Source organism: Palaemon carinicauda, chromosome 15 (assembly GCF_036898095.1).
Source record: "Palaemon carinicauda isolate YSFRI2023 chromosome 15, ASM3689809v2, whole genome shotgun sequence".
NCBI lineage: Eukaryota > Metazoa > Arthropoda > Malacostraca > Decapoda > Palaemonidae > Palaemon > Palaemon carinicauda.
The window spans coordinates 28,182,033-28,194,323 of record NC_090739.1 but is presented as its reverse complement, the minus strand read 5'-3'; positions in this window follow the sequence as shown (position 1 = coordinate 28,194,323).

Genomic DNA, 12,291 nt, shown 5'->3' with positions numbered 1-12,291 from the left:
TACATATATATATATATATATATATATATATATATATATATATATATATATATATATGTATATATATACATATATATATATATATATATATATATACCTTGTGCAGCCGTTTCTAGTCCAATACAGGACAAAGGCCTCAGACAATGCAATTCATGTCTGATATTGGCCAGGTTTCATTACCACGTTGACCTGTGCGGATTGGTGATGATGGGAGATTTTCGTATGATCGCTCACAGCAAACCAACCTTTTGTTCAAGTAGGTAAATTTAGATATTCTTGGAGTTGCATTTCAAGCCAGCCCCCCCCTAAAAATAAAGCCTATGAGGATAAAGTTATTGTGTGCTCAGGGAAGGATAAGTGGTCTTTTTGGTTAAGCATAGAGTTTCCTCGCCTCCAAGACTCTCTCTCTCTCTCTCTCTCTCTCTCTGTCTGTCTCAACATAGTTTAAATGGAACAAGAACTTAAGTTATCCAAGCTTGGCATACTGGAAAGAGAAGCAGAGAATTCTAATCACACGCAAAATGTCTAACCAAGACAATAATACTGGATACTCTGAATCTTGATGGGGACCATGGTAGTTGAAAAATGAATCATTAGATTTCATATCCATTGAATTTATCACCTTTGATGGTTTTCACGAAACACAGAAGACTTTAAATTAGACATTTTATGTTCCGGGTGCATGTGAAGAAGACTAGTCGCTCAGTCGTTCTAAGAACGCGATTCTCTCTCTCTCTCTCTCTCTCTCTCTCTCTCTCTCTCTCTCTCTCTCTCTCTTACACAGGTATCTACCATGGATGTTTTCCGTTTATCTCGGTAAGTGGGATGATGGTAATTTTCCTGCCCTAAGCGTTTGTACTTACATAATTTTCGTTTGTTTTATTTTTATTTGTCTTGCATTTCAGCGCTCATGGCACAAACACTATATATATATATAATATATATATATATATATATATATATATATATATATATATTCATATATATATATACATATATATATATATATATATATATATATATATATATATATATGTCCTAATCCTCGTATGTAAAATATGGGTTTTATATGTCAAGGATAATGACTCTTTTAAGAGCACTATGAGTGTCATAAACTGGAGGGCGCAATCACTGAATTCTGTTATACGTGACGTGTCCATTGAATCATAAGGTGATGTATTTGACAGTTTATTTCCATCACAGTGGAGAATTCCACAAAACCTAACAAGTCAGCATGTTGATAGAGCAACATTACATCTTGCTTGCCGAGGGTTAGTCAGTACCATTAGAGCAATCGTTAGACAAGGTACTCACCTGAGAGTATCGGCTGTGTACAAGTTAACATGGGACATACTGGTGTCAGGTGTACAAATACGTCTGTTTGTGTATGCTGTGAGCGAAGTTCTTCTTTAAGCCAGTAAAATAAAAGTTTAAGATGCCTAGATACGCGAGAACTAACATAGCAGACGCTGCTGCTGCGGGAGATGAAAACGAAGGAGCAGTTGGTTATAGTGATGTCAATGAAGAATATAGACGAGAACTATGAATGCAGGACTTGGAAAATAACTTAAATAACCTACCATTGTTAATGAACAGATTCTTGGTTGAATGAGAAGAGGAGCGGCATGCAACTACAGCATATCCGACGTACATAAACGAAGTTCAAACGCACACAAGTGAAAACACATATGCACAGCCGAGTGAAAATACGCTAAACGCCGTAGTTAAAAAACGGCCAGAACTCCAGGCAAGTGTTAGGCCTTTTGATGATCAACAGCCTAACGAAGGGTTTCAATCGATCAAAGTGTTTTTGAGAGTCTTTGAAGTAGCCACTTATGGGTGGTCAGAAAGAAAAAAAGCTATTCAAGTAATTAGGTTACTAAAAGATGCTCCGGCAATGGAGGTAATGTGTTGGCCACAAGACAGTTTAAGAAGTTATACTGAAATAAAACAACATTTAATTGAGAAATACGCCTTACCTGATGCGAGAAAAGGAGAAATAAAAGAAATTACAAACCCAAAATTCGGAAAGGTGAATCCGTTCTCAGTTCTGCAACTCGCATTTTTCGGGATTGTGATTCGTTTGCTATACTGAGTGCCAATCTCCCAGAAGGTAATAATAAAGCGATTGGCCGTAAACATATTCGCTGATTAGTAAACCCGTATTTATGTGGTTACTTGTTCGATGACAATTGCTCGTTAGCAGACGTAGTGATGGCGATAAAAAAAATTCTAGACAACTTGCCAGAAGAGAAAATGACTGAGAAGAACTGCCCCGATTCCGAGAAGGTGGCAGCCATGACAGGCACTCACCAACCCCCAAAGTGGGAGAGGGGAGAACGCAGTCAGCAGGTGTGAAGAATCTTCAGATGTTGGCAGTGTGGGGGAGAGGGGTACCTATGATTGGAGTGCCTCACCCAAAGATTCCCCCAGCTGTTAAACTTGTGCCCAGCAAAAAATGCCGAGGGTGGGTGGGCTGTGGCACACGCACACTAACCCTTGCCCAACATCCGAGGAAAAGGAAACAGAGGAAGGGGGAGATGAGGGAGATCAATGCCCCCCTACATGACATCAGAAGCAGCAGCTGAGGCATCGGTGAGAGTGATTATGACGCACTTGGTAAAGCAGGTACTGGGACCTCCATCGGTACCCGTGACCTCAATTACGCAGCACTAGGGACAGGAGCAGGGGGCAGCGGCATTGCAAGCGAAGTCGTTGGCATGTGCCCAATATATCCTGATGGGCGGCTAGGAATGTTAGCAATCAGGACTGACCTACCAGAAAAGTCCATTCGAGCACTGATCGATACAGGAGCCAGCGTTTCGCTGATTGAAAAAAGATTCTCTTCAAACCCACTACAGTCAGCGGCATCCATCATCCTCGACACACCAGGAGAAAATCTATGAAGTTTACACATGATTTTCTTGTCTTGCCCACCTTGGGAATTCCAGGAATCAACGCTATATTAGGGTTAGATTTTATCAGTAGTAATCAAATATGCTTTTTTGGGGAAAAATATACAATAACGGTAAAATCGGGAGGGTGTATTTTGCTGATAGAAAGTCATGAGAGATTAAGTGCTTGTGCGCGCATGGAGAGACGATTAAGTAAGGTAACAGCTGTACCTGAAAGAGAAGAAGCGTTGTCTCCCCAGACAATTACGAGTATATCAGTGACCCTGTGCTAGCCTCTTTCGGAAGGAACCAAGGTCGTTGTTAAACCCCATGACAATAGGGCACACATAGTCTTAGATGGCTTGTCAGAAATAAAAGAGGACAGGGCTGATATAATAGTTAAATTGTCAAATAAAAGAATTGTGTTAGGAAGTGATACTGTGTGTGAATTAGAGTTATGTTAAATTGCTTATAATGGGATCTTGGGAGGAAGTGATACTGTGTGTGAATTAGTTATGTTAAATTGCTTATAATGGGATCTTGGGAGCCACAACTCCAGCCCACACAGACAAATGCACTCAGAACTTGATTATGCGAGCACGAAAACTATGTCCGCCAGAATATCAACCTGTAGTTAGTAACATTGTTGATAATTATTCAGGTGTAATTGCATTTGGAGACGAGCCACGCATAAGGATTGATTGATTTCCCTTTAGCATTAAATCTGGGCAGGTGGAGCCGATCAGGTCAAGGCCTTATAAGGTGCCCATTCATTTCCAGGGAGAGATAGAAAGGGAAATTAATAAATTAGGGGAACAAGGGATAATCGAGGAGAGCGAATCCCCCTGGGCTTCTCCAATTGTAGTTGTTAGTAATTAGGATGGCTTGGTAAGATTGTGTGTTAATTGTAGGAAGTTGAATGCAGTCACTGAGGATAATGCATTTCCACAACCCTCGATCGATGATTTACTTGTGAAGGTACGGGATAGTAAATATTTTACAACTATTGATTTAAAATCTGGATACTATCAAATACCCATTCAGGAAGACAGTAAATGTAAAACGGCATTTATAGCTAACGATCAACTATTTCAGTTTAATTTTCTTCCTTTCGGTGTTAAAAATACTCCATGTCATTTCTCTAGAATAATGATGGCGGTTTTGTCGTCCTTAATTGGCCATAATGGTCTTGTTTATTTAGGTAATATCATAATTACAGGGAAAACGGCCGAAGAACATAATAATATTCGTAAAGTTTTATAAGCATTGCGACATAATGGTATGAAAATAAATTTGTCAAAGTGCAAATTTTTCCGTAAACAGGTCGAAGTTTTAGGTCACATAATAACCCCAGAAGGTATTCAACCATGCCCTAGTAAAGTAGAAGCTATTAGAGATTTCCCCAGGCCACATACCCATAAGGAAGTAGCTGGGTTCCTTAGGCTCGGTGGGTATTACCATAAATTCATAAGAGGTTTTGGAGAGATAGCGAGACCCTTAGATGCTTTACAGAAATAAAAAGTAATAAATTGGGGAGTGGAAGAAGAAAGGGCCTTTAACCATTTAAAAGCTGCCTTAACTAGCAATGTCTTACTCGCATATACTAAATTTGATCTCCCGTTTTTTGTGACAACAGATGCGAGTAGCAAAGCTTTTGGTGGCGTAATTTCTCAACGATATGATAAAGGTAGAGAGCGATCCATTTTTTTGCTTCCTGGGCATTAAAAGGGGAAGAAAAGAATTATAGTACATTCGATCGAGAGGCTTTGGCTATTCTTTGAGTTTTAGAGAGGCATCGGTTCTTTTTACTAGGTCAGTCGATTGAGTTGCAAAGTGATCATCACCCCTTACGTGATTTATTTTACAAAGGTGATTTGACATCTAGACGAGCGAGATGGATTGAAAGATTGTTAGTTTAATATAAAGGGGTTTCCCCACATAGAAGGTAAAGCTAACAAGGTAGCTGATGCCCTCTCTAGAGGTGCAGTAATAGGAGTACCAACTAGGGCACAAAAGAGGAACGATGAACAAAACCAAAATATTGAAGACCCCCATCAAAATAGAGAACGGGATGTGAATTCACGCGAGGAGCAATCAGAAAATGAGATACGCGCGCGCGCGCCCAAGAGAGAGAGAGAGAGAGAGAGAGAGAGAGAGAGAGAGAGATGGGAACGGTGAAGTTGAATGTATGTGGGTGGCCGAGGACATGAGCAGGGTGCCCAGAATAAGTGCCCTGATGATACAGGTGTGATTGACTTGGGAGGTTGGGACATAAAGGAAGTCCGAGGGGGACAGAAAAAAGAGGAATGGATGGAAAGAGTGCGAGCAGTGATTAAAGGGGAATCGGAGAGTTATCCATAATTTCTGAATGTGCCTCGTGAGAATCTTTTTTATAGAGAATGATATCTTATATTGTGTTTACAAGAAGAGGGGAGGGGAATTTTGTGCACAGGTAGTTCTTCCTCCCTCTCTAATTAATCGAGCCATCCACATTGTACATGCAAGTCCGTATGCAGGGCATTTAGGGATTGATAGAACATTATGGAGAGCACGTGAATCCTTCTTTTGGTTATGGATGAAAAAAAACCTATAGAAAATTATGTAAAATGTCATGCTTATAACTGTTTCAAAAAACATAAAAACACTGTACTGGAAGCCAGAAAGTGGCCTGTGATTCCTATTAAATTGTATAGGGTGCATATGGATGTGGTAGGGCCATTTCCTACTGGTTGAACACAACATAAGCATATATGTGTATTTGTGGATGCATTTACTCGTTACACTCATACTTACGCAATGTTGGATAAATCAGCACATTCATTAGCCCAGGCTAATATATATATATATATATATATATATATATATATACTTATATATATATATATATATATATATATATATATATATATACTTATATATACACTTAATGCAGCCGTTTCTAGCCCAATCCAGGGCAAAGGCCTCAGACAATGCAATTCATGTCTGATATTGGACAGGTTTCATTACCACGCTGGCCAGTGCGGATTGGTGATGATGGGAGATTTTTGTATTATCCCTCACAGCAAACCAACCTAGTATGGATGGCCTTTACTAGTACAGCTTTGTTGATTATGGCGGTACACAAACCCTTTAACCATATTAAGGGTTTATGGAAATTTTTGTGTATACAAATGACATTTGGATGGATGAGCTATAAGAATACTCTGATAAAGAAAAAGTTGACAGCATATTCATTCTTTGAATTAAATAAAAATATCCTGTTTTCGTATAAGTTCAAATCTTTGTTCACAAATCTAATTAAAAGAATTTATTCTGTTAATTTTATTTCTTGGCATAAAAGACATTGCACTGACTATATTAATTGGTTTCAGAACTAGGTCAAATATTCTAATTGATGGCTTCTTTAATCTGATTTAGAGCACGTGTAACGACTTGATTAACGTTGATGAAAGCTATTACTATTACTTTAAGTTCTTTGAGCAATTTACACAACTACTACTAAATTATGTTTTTCTTATTCAAAATGCTCCGGCGATTTGAATTATATATTATGTACTGCATTTATATAGAAACCTTTACAGTTTGAATTATATTAATTTATGGTAGTATTAAGAATGCTCTTTGTTTCTTCCATTTTTTCCTCTTTCTCTCCATTTTCATATAAATATTTGAATTTTTATTATTTTTTCTACATCATCATAACCATACACACATTAAACTATGTATAAACTTTTTATGAAAAAGGTGTATGAAAAATATCTTTTTGATATTACATTATCTGTGTGTATATCCCATTAAAACTCTTTCATTCATTCAAGTCAATATTGCAAAATGCAAATCTCATTCACATCATTTGCGACCATTCCCGAGTTTTGATATTCCTAGAATCTCAAAGGATTTACAGACAGCAATTTCCAAATCAAACTGACAACGTAGTTTATATTTCAGCACAAATGCAAAACTGTATTTAATGAGAATAAATCCAACCATTAATTGCGGAAAGGGTTAGATTTCTCTCATTACTTTGATGTGGACACCAAACCTGATCTCTTCTTAAAGGCAAACACATCTCAACAGAATTGGTCGACAGAGATGTTGTTTGTTAGGCTTTTGATATTTTGATCTTTTTCAAAGTTATATTTCTGTCTATATCAAAATATTAGGAAATCTAACTTGTAACTGAATCAAATCTCTTAATTTGCCTCCATCTAGGTGCCGTTTTGCATCCGTATTGAGGGATAAACAATATTTCCAAGTCGAAATTGAAGTTTCACCCAATCAATCCATTTTGTCATTCAGATATCACTGATATTTGAGAAACAGGATGATGATTATTAACTTTACAGATTGGAATCTATAGCACTAACGAGAGAGAGAGAGAGAGAGAGAGAGAGAGAGAGAGAGAGAGAGAGAGAGAGAGAGAGAGAGAGAGGAGATGATTAGAACTAGACAGTTGTTAAAACACTTCATAAGTACATGCATATAAAAACTATTTTGGCACTGCATTTGACCGTGTTAATCCTTATGCCCTTGCTTTCAAACTTGAAACAGATATGAATAAGTGGTTCTTTTCTAAGCATGATTATTGAATTTTTAAATAATGTATTGCAAAGAATAGCAGTTAATCGGCACCATAGTGTTCTTGGCCTATTACTTTTTATACTATGGGTGCATGATTTGTGGTTTGGATTAAAAAACAACTCGTTGCAAATGCAGATGATGCTACTCTCTTTACATCAATCCCATGAATCTGTTAATGAAGATCTAGGTAAAATTAGTGCCTGGTGCATATCATGGAGCATGCAGTTGGCCCCTAACAACACATTACTTTTGATTGACAGAAGGTCGAGGGCAGTGACACCTCAACATTCAGGTCTTTGCATTGACAATGTCTCTAACTATATACAACTCATTTAAATATCTAGGTGTGATTTTTTATTGCAAATTTACTTTTGAGAAGCACAATCGGTCTGTTTCTTCTTCACTTGCACAAAATATAGACGCATTAAAAGAGTTTTTTAAGATTTTCGGTGATCAGCCTATCTTTCGGATATGCTTTCATTCTAAAGTGTATCGAGTATTATTATCCTGTCTGGTCTCCAGCTGATGACTATTCTTTTATTTCATTGGATAGAAACTTGCGGTCTATTAAATTTCTTATTTCTAATTTGGATATTAATCTCTGGCACTATCGTTCAGTTAGTTCTTAATGCATATTGGATAAGATTCTTCATAAATCAGATCATCCATTACATTCATATCTTCCTAGACCGTACATTGTACTAGGTATGCAATTAATTCTAAGTCTTGCCTTCTCCATCGTAAGGCACAATACTACACAGTATTGCAGAAGCTTCATTCCTATTGTGGCCAGATTGTGAAATGATCTTCCTAATCTGCCGTTTTAATCGGTGGAACTTACGAAGTTCAAAGTTTTAGTAAATTATTTTCTAATGAACAGGCTGACGTAAATTTCGTTTTATAATTTACATACGACTGCTCCATTTTAACGACGTTACTTAAAATAGCTTGTATTTTTCTATTCCTTTATTTACCTTCCTTACTGGGCTACATTCCTTGGAGCCCTTGGACTTGTAGCCATCCTGCTTTCTAACCAGGGTTGTAGATTAATAATAATAATAATAATAATAATAATAATAATAATAATAATAATAATAACAGATTATTATCATTATTATTATAAATGTAGTTTAAAATTTAAAGTCCGTCCTATTCAAACCTTGAGTGCCTTTATCGACGCACCCATATTCATGACACACCAGTTAATTACACGGGTGTATCTTAAAATACGAAAAATAATTGCAAGCACTTTCACTATCCATGTTTAAATTATTAAAGCAGAAACTTCATAACTATTGAATTGAGGTCGAAAGAAACCATCACTAAATATACTTTCACTTTGTCCAGAAACAAACAACTAGAGTAAGTAATCAGTGTAATGGCCTTTGTGAAGCAAAAATAGAAAATAAAATAAAATGCTCGCTTTCAAATCCATGAAAAAAAAGAATTTTCTGTTTACAAATGAGGCAAAGTCGGAACTTGCATGTTTTGCTTTGGAACAATTTTCCCATAAAATTAAAAATATATATATATATATAAAACTTTTTTAAAGGTAATAGTTTTTTCAATTATTCATTAAACGTTATATATAATAGGGCTATATATATGAATGTATCTATATCTATATCTATCTATCTATCTATCTATATATATATATATATATATATATATATATATATATATATATAAACACACACACATATATATATATATATATATATATATATATATATATATATATATGTATACATGTGTGTGTGTGCACGAGAGCAAAAATCGTAAATAAGCGATTTAGTATAAGCAAATACCACGAGACAATAAAGGTAGATGGTGATAATTTTCACGTGTATTCAGGCATTTATTGGGTACAAATGATACAGTATAGAGAAAGGATAAAGAATAATCTAATGGAAAATTAACATATAAAATGCTAATAAACATAAATATAATCTACGATTATTTTGAATTATTAGGCCATAAATTTGAATGCCCGCACTAAGAAACATACAAAACTGAATAATGTCTTCTAAGATCCTGCTTATCAATATTTATCTCTGCACGAAAGCAGTGTAACGCCCATGGACTTTGCTTCGGAATTCCTCCAGGCCACCATCACTGGTTTTACCTCATCTCATGTATATGACCTTGTTCTCGATGAGACCTGGGGGGTTGTGCGCACATTTCGAGATACCCTAAATATCTCAATGGTTTTTAGTCCATTTAAAGGTGCTGAATCAGAAAAAAATGGTGTCATAAATTTCATTGTTGAAATAAAGTCCATTATAGGCTCACAAGGTTGTCCTAAATTCACACAACTGTAATTGCCTGCATCTTGGATTGCACTGGAATTATAGATACTTATAGGGGGTCCAAAATCACTGAAAGTGTCGTATTTCTAAGTATGGAGACCAAATCCATAGCTATAATTTCTTTTTATTATTTATAGGCGAAAATATTCTTGTTAGGTAGGCTCTTTGACCGGAAAAAGTAAAAATTCTCCATATTTTTCTGAAACAAACTTACTGTTAATTTTTTATTAATTTGCTTTTATTACATGTTTTTATATATATATATATATATATATATATATATATATATATATATATATATATTCATACATATACACATATACATACATACATACATACATACATACATACATATATATATATATATATATATATATATATATATATATATATATATATATATATATATATTCTGGGATAGAGTATATATATTCTGGGATGGAGAGCTTTTGGTATACAAAGTGATATTATGGATGTACAATGTTACTTTTTCTAAAAAGAAAATTATTTAATCAATCAAATGGTCCTACCCGTATTAACTTATGCATCAGAAACTTGGAGCCTTACTAAAGCCTCCGAACACAAGTTAGTTGCAACTCAAACAGCTATGGAAAGAATTATGAAGACATTAACACTAAAAGACATAAAAAGAGCAACATGGATAAGAGAGTAAACAAAAGTGGAGGATATTCTAAAAAACATGTAAGAAAAAGAAATGGCTATGGGAAGGACATATAAGAATGACAGATAATAGATGGCCATTAAGAATAACAGAATGGGTCCCTTGGAATTGCAAAATAAATAGTGGAAGGAAGAGAAGACGAAGGATTAACGAATTGGAAAAAAATTGGGGGTAGAAAGACCATAAACAGACGCGAGGGGAAGGACATGTCTGAGGCCTTTGTTCTGCAGTGGACTAGTACCGGGTGATGGTGATGAAAATGTATGTGTGTATGTGTATATATATATATATATATATATATATATATATATATATATATATATATATATATATATATATATACTTACTCCACTGGCCTTGGGGCCACTTGTTGATCTATGACTGCTCTTGATAGATTATTCCAATCTTTTCAGTCCTGTGCCACAGTCATCCAATATCTAGGGTCAAACCCTTCTGCTGTAAATCCTCCTCTAAACACCTCCTCCAATCTTTTCTTGTCGTCCAGGAGGTCTACGTTTATCTACATGTGCCAAGAAGACCCTTCTTGGCATTCTTTGCCCCTCCATTCTTGCAACATGCCCTGCCCATTGTATTCTTCTTCCCTTAACAAATCGTCTTATATGTGGTTGTTTTGTCCGCTCTCTTAACTCCTAGTTATGTCTCCTCGTCCATTCTTGTCTTTCTTGGTCGTATACTGGTCCCACTAAGGTCTGTAATACTTTATTCTAAAAAACTTTCAGTCTTTTTTCTTGCTCTTTTGTCAATGACCATGCCTCACATCCATAGACCAGAATGAACCTTATTATTGTATTGTACACTCTCAATTTTGTCTTTTCTGATATTGATCTTCTTTTTAAGAAGTGTTAACAAACTTTAGAGGCACCTGTTCGCAGATCCAATTCTTTTATTTATTTCCGCTTTCATATTTCCATCTCTAGCTATTTTCATCCCCAAATATTTAAAGCATTCTACCACTTCAATTTCCATTCCATCAATGTTGACGTTTCCATCCATCTCTTGTCTTCTAGCTATCTATCTATCTATCTATCTATCTATATATATATATATATATATATATATATATATATATATATGTAATAGTTAGAATAGTTAATATTACATGTTTAAAACAAATGACGTAATATGTCATGTTGGTTGAAGGAGCTAACCGTGGGACTTGCTGTAGTCATTCAAATCATAAACCGGACATACAATGCAAACCCCGGCAATTTGACATTCTTCTTAACGTCAACACATTGTCTCAAGCGTGTGAAAGTTTGTGACGTCACCGGATGCAGGTGTCTTCCGAGTTTGTGACGTGACTAATATAAACTGAGCATACGATATCTGTGATATCGATAAGTTAGGCAGTTCATATCTATACTTCACCAGAATTGGTTATCTGGACCAACCCAGCTTCCTCCAGTGATGGAGATGTTTAACTCTGTTGTTTTTATAGAATAAATACTTAAAAGCTATTAAGATGTATTCAGTTATCCATTTACATACATCTGAAACAACACATACTCAATGTTTGCTTATAACAGTAGCACGCCAATAAATGGTGGCAGCGATTAAACTCTAAGACAGCGGTTAAACTCTAAGAATTAGAGAAAAATCTTCAAGACTTCAAAATAATAGCTGTAAAACCAGAGAAATATCTTCAAGACTTCAACATAAAAGCTGTAAAACCAGAGAAAGATCTTCAAGACTTCAAAATAAAAGCTGTAAAACCTGAGAAAGATCTTCAAGAACTCAACATTATCTACATGAATCTACAATTTTGACTAAGTATTATAGTCCAACGAAACAGCTAACATCAACA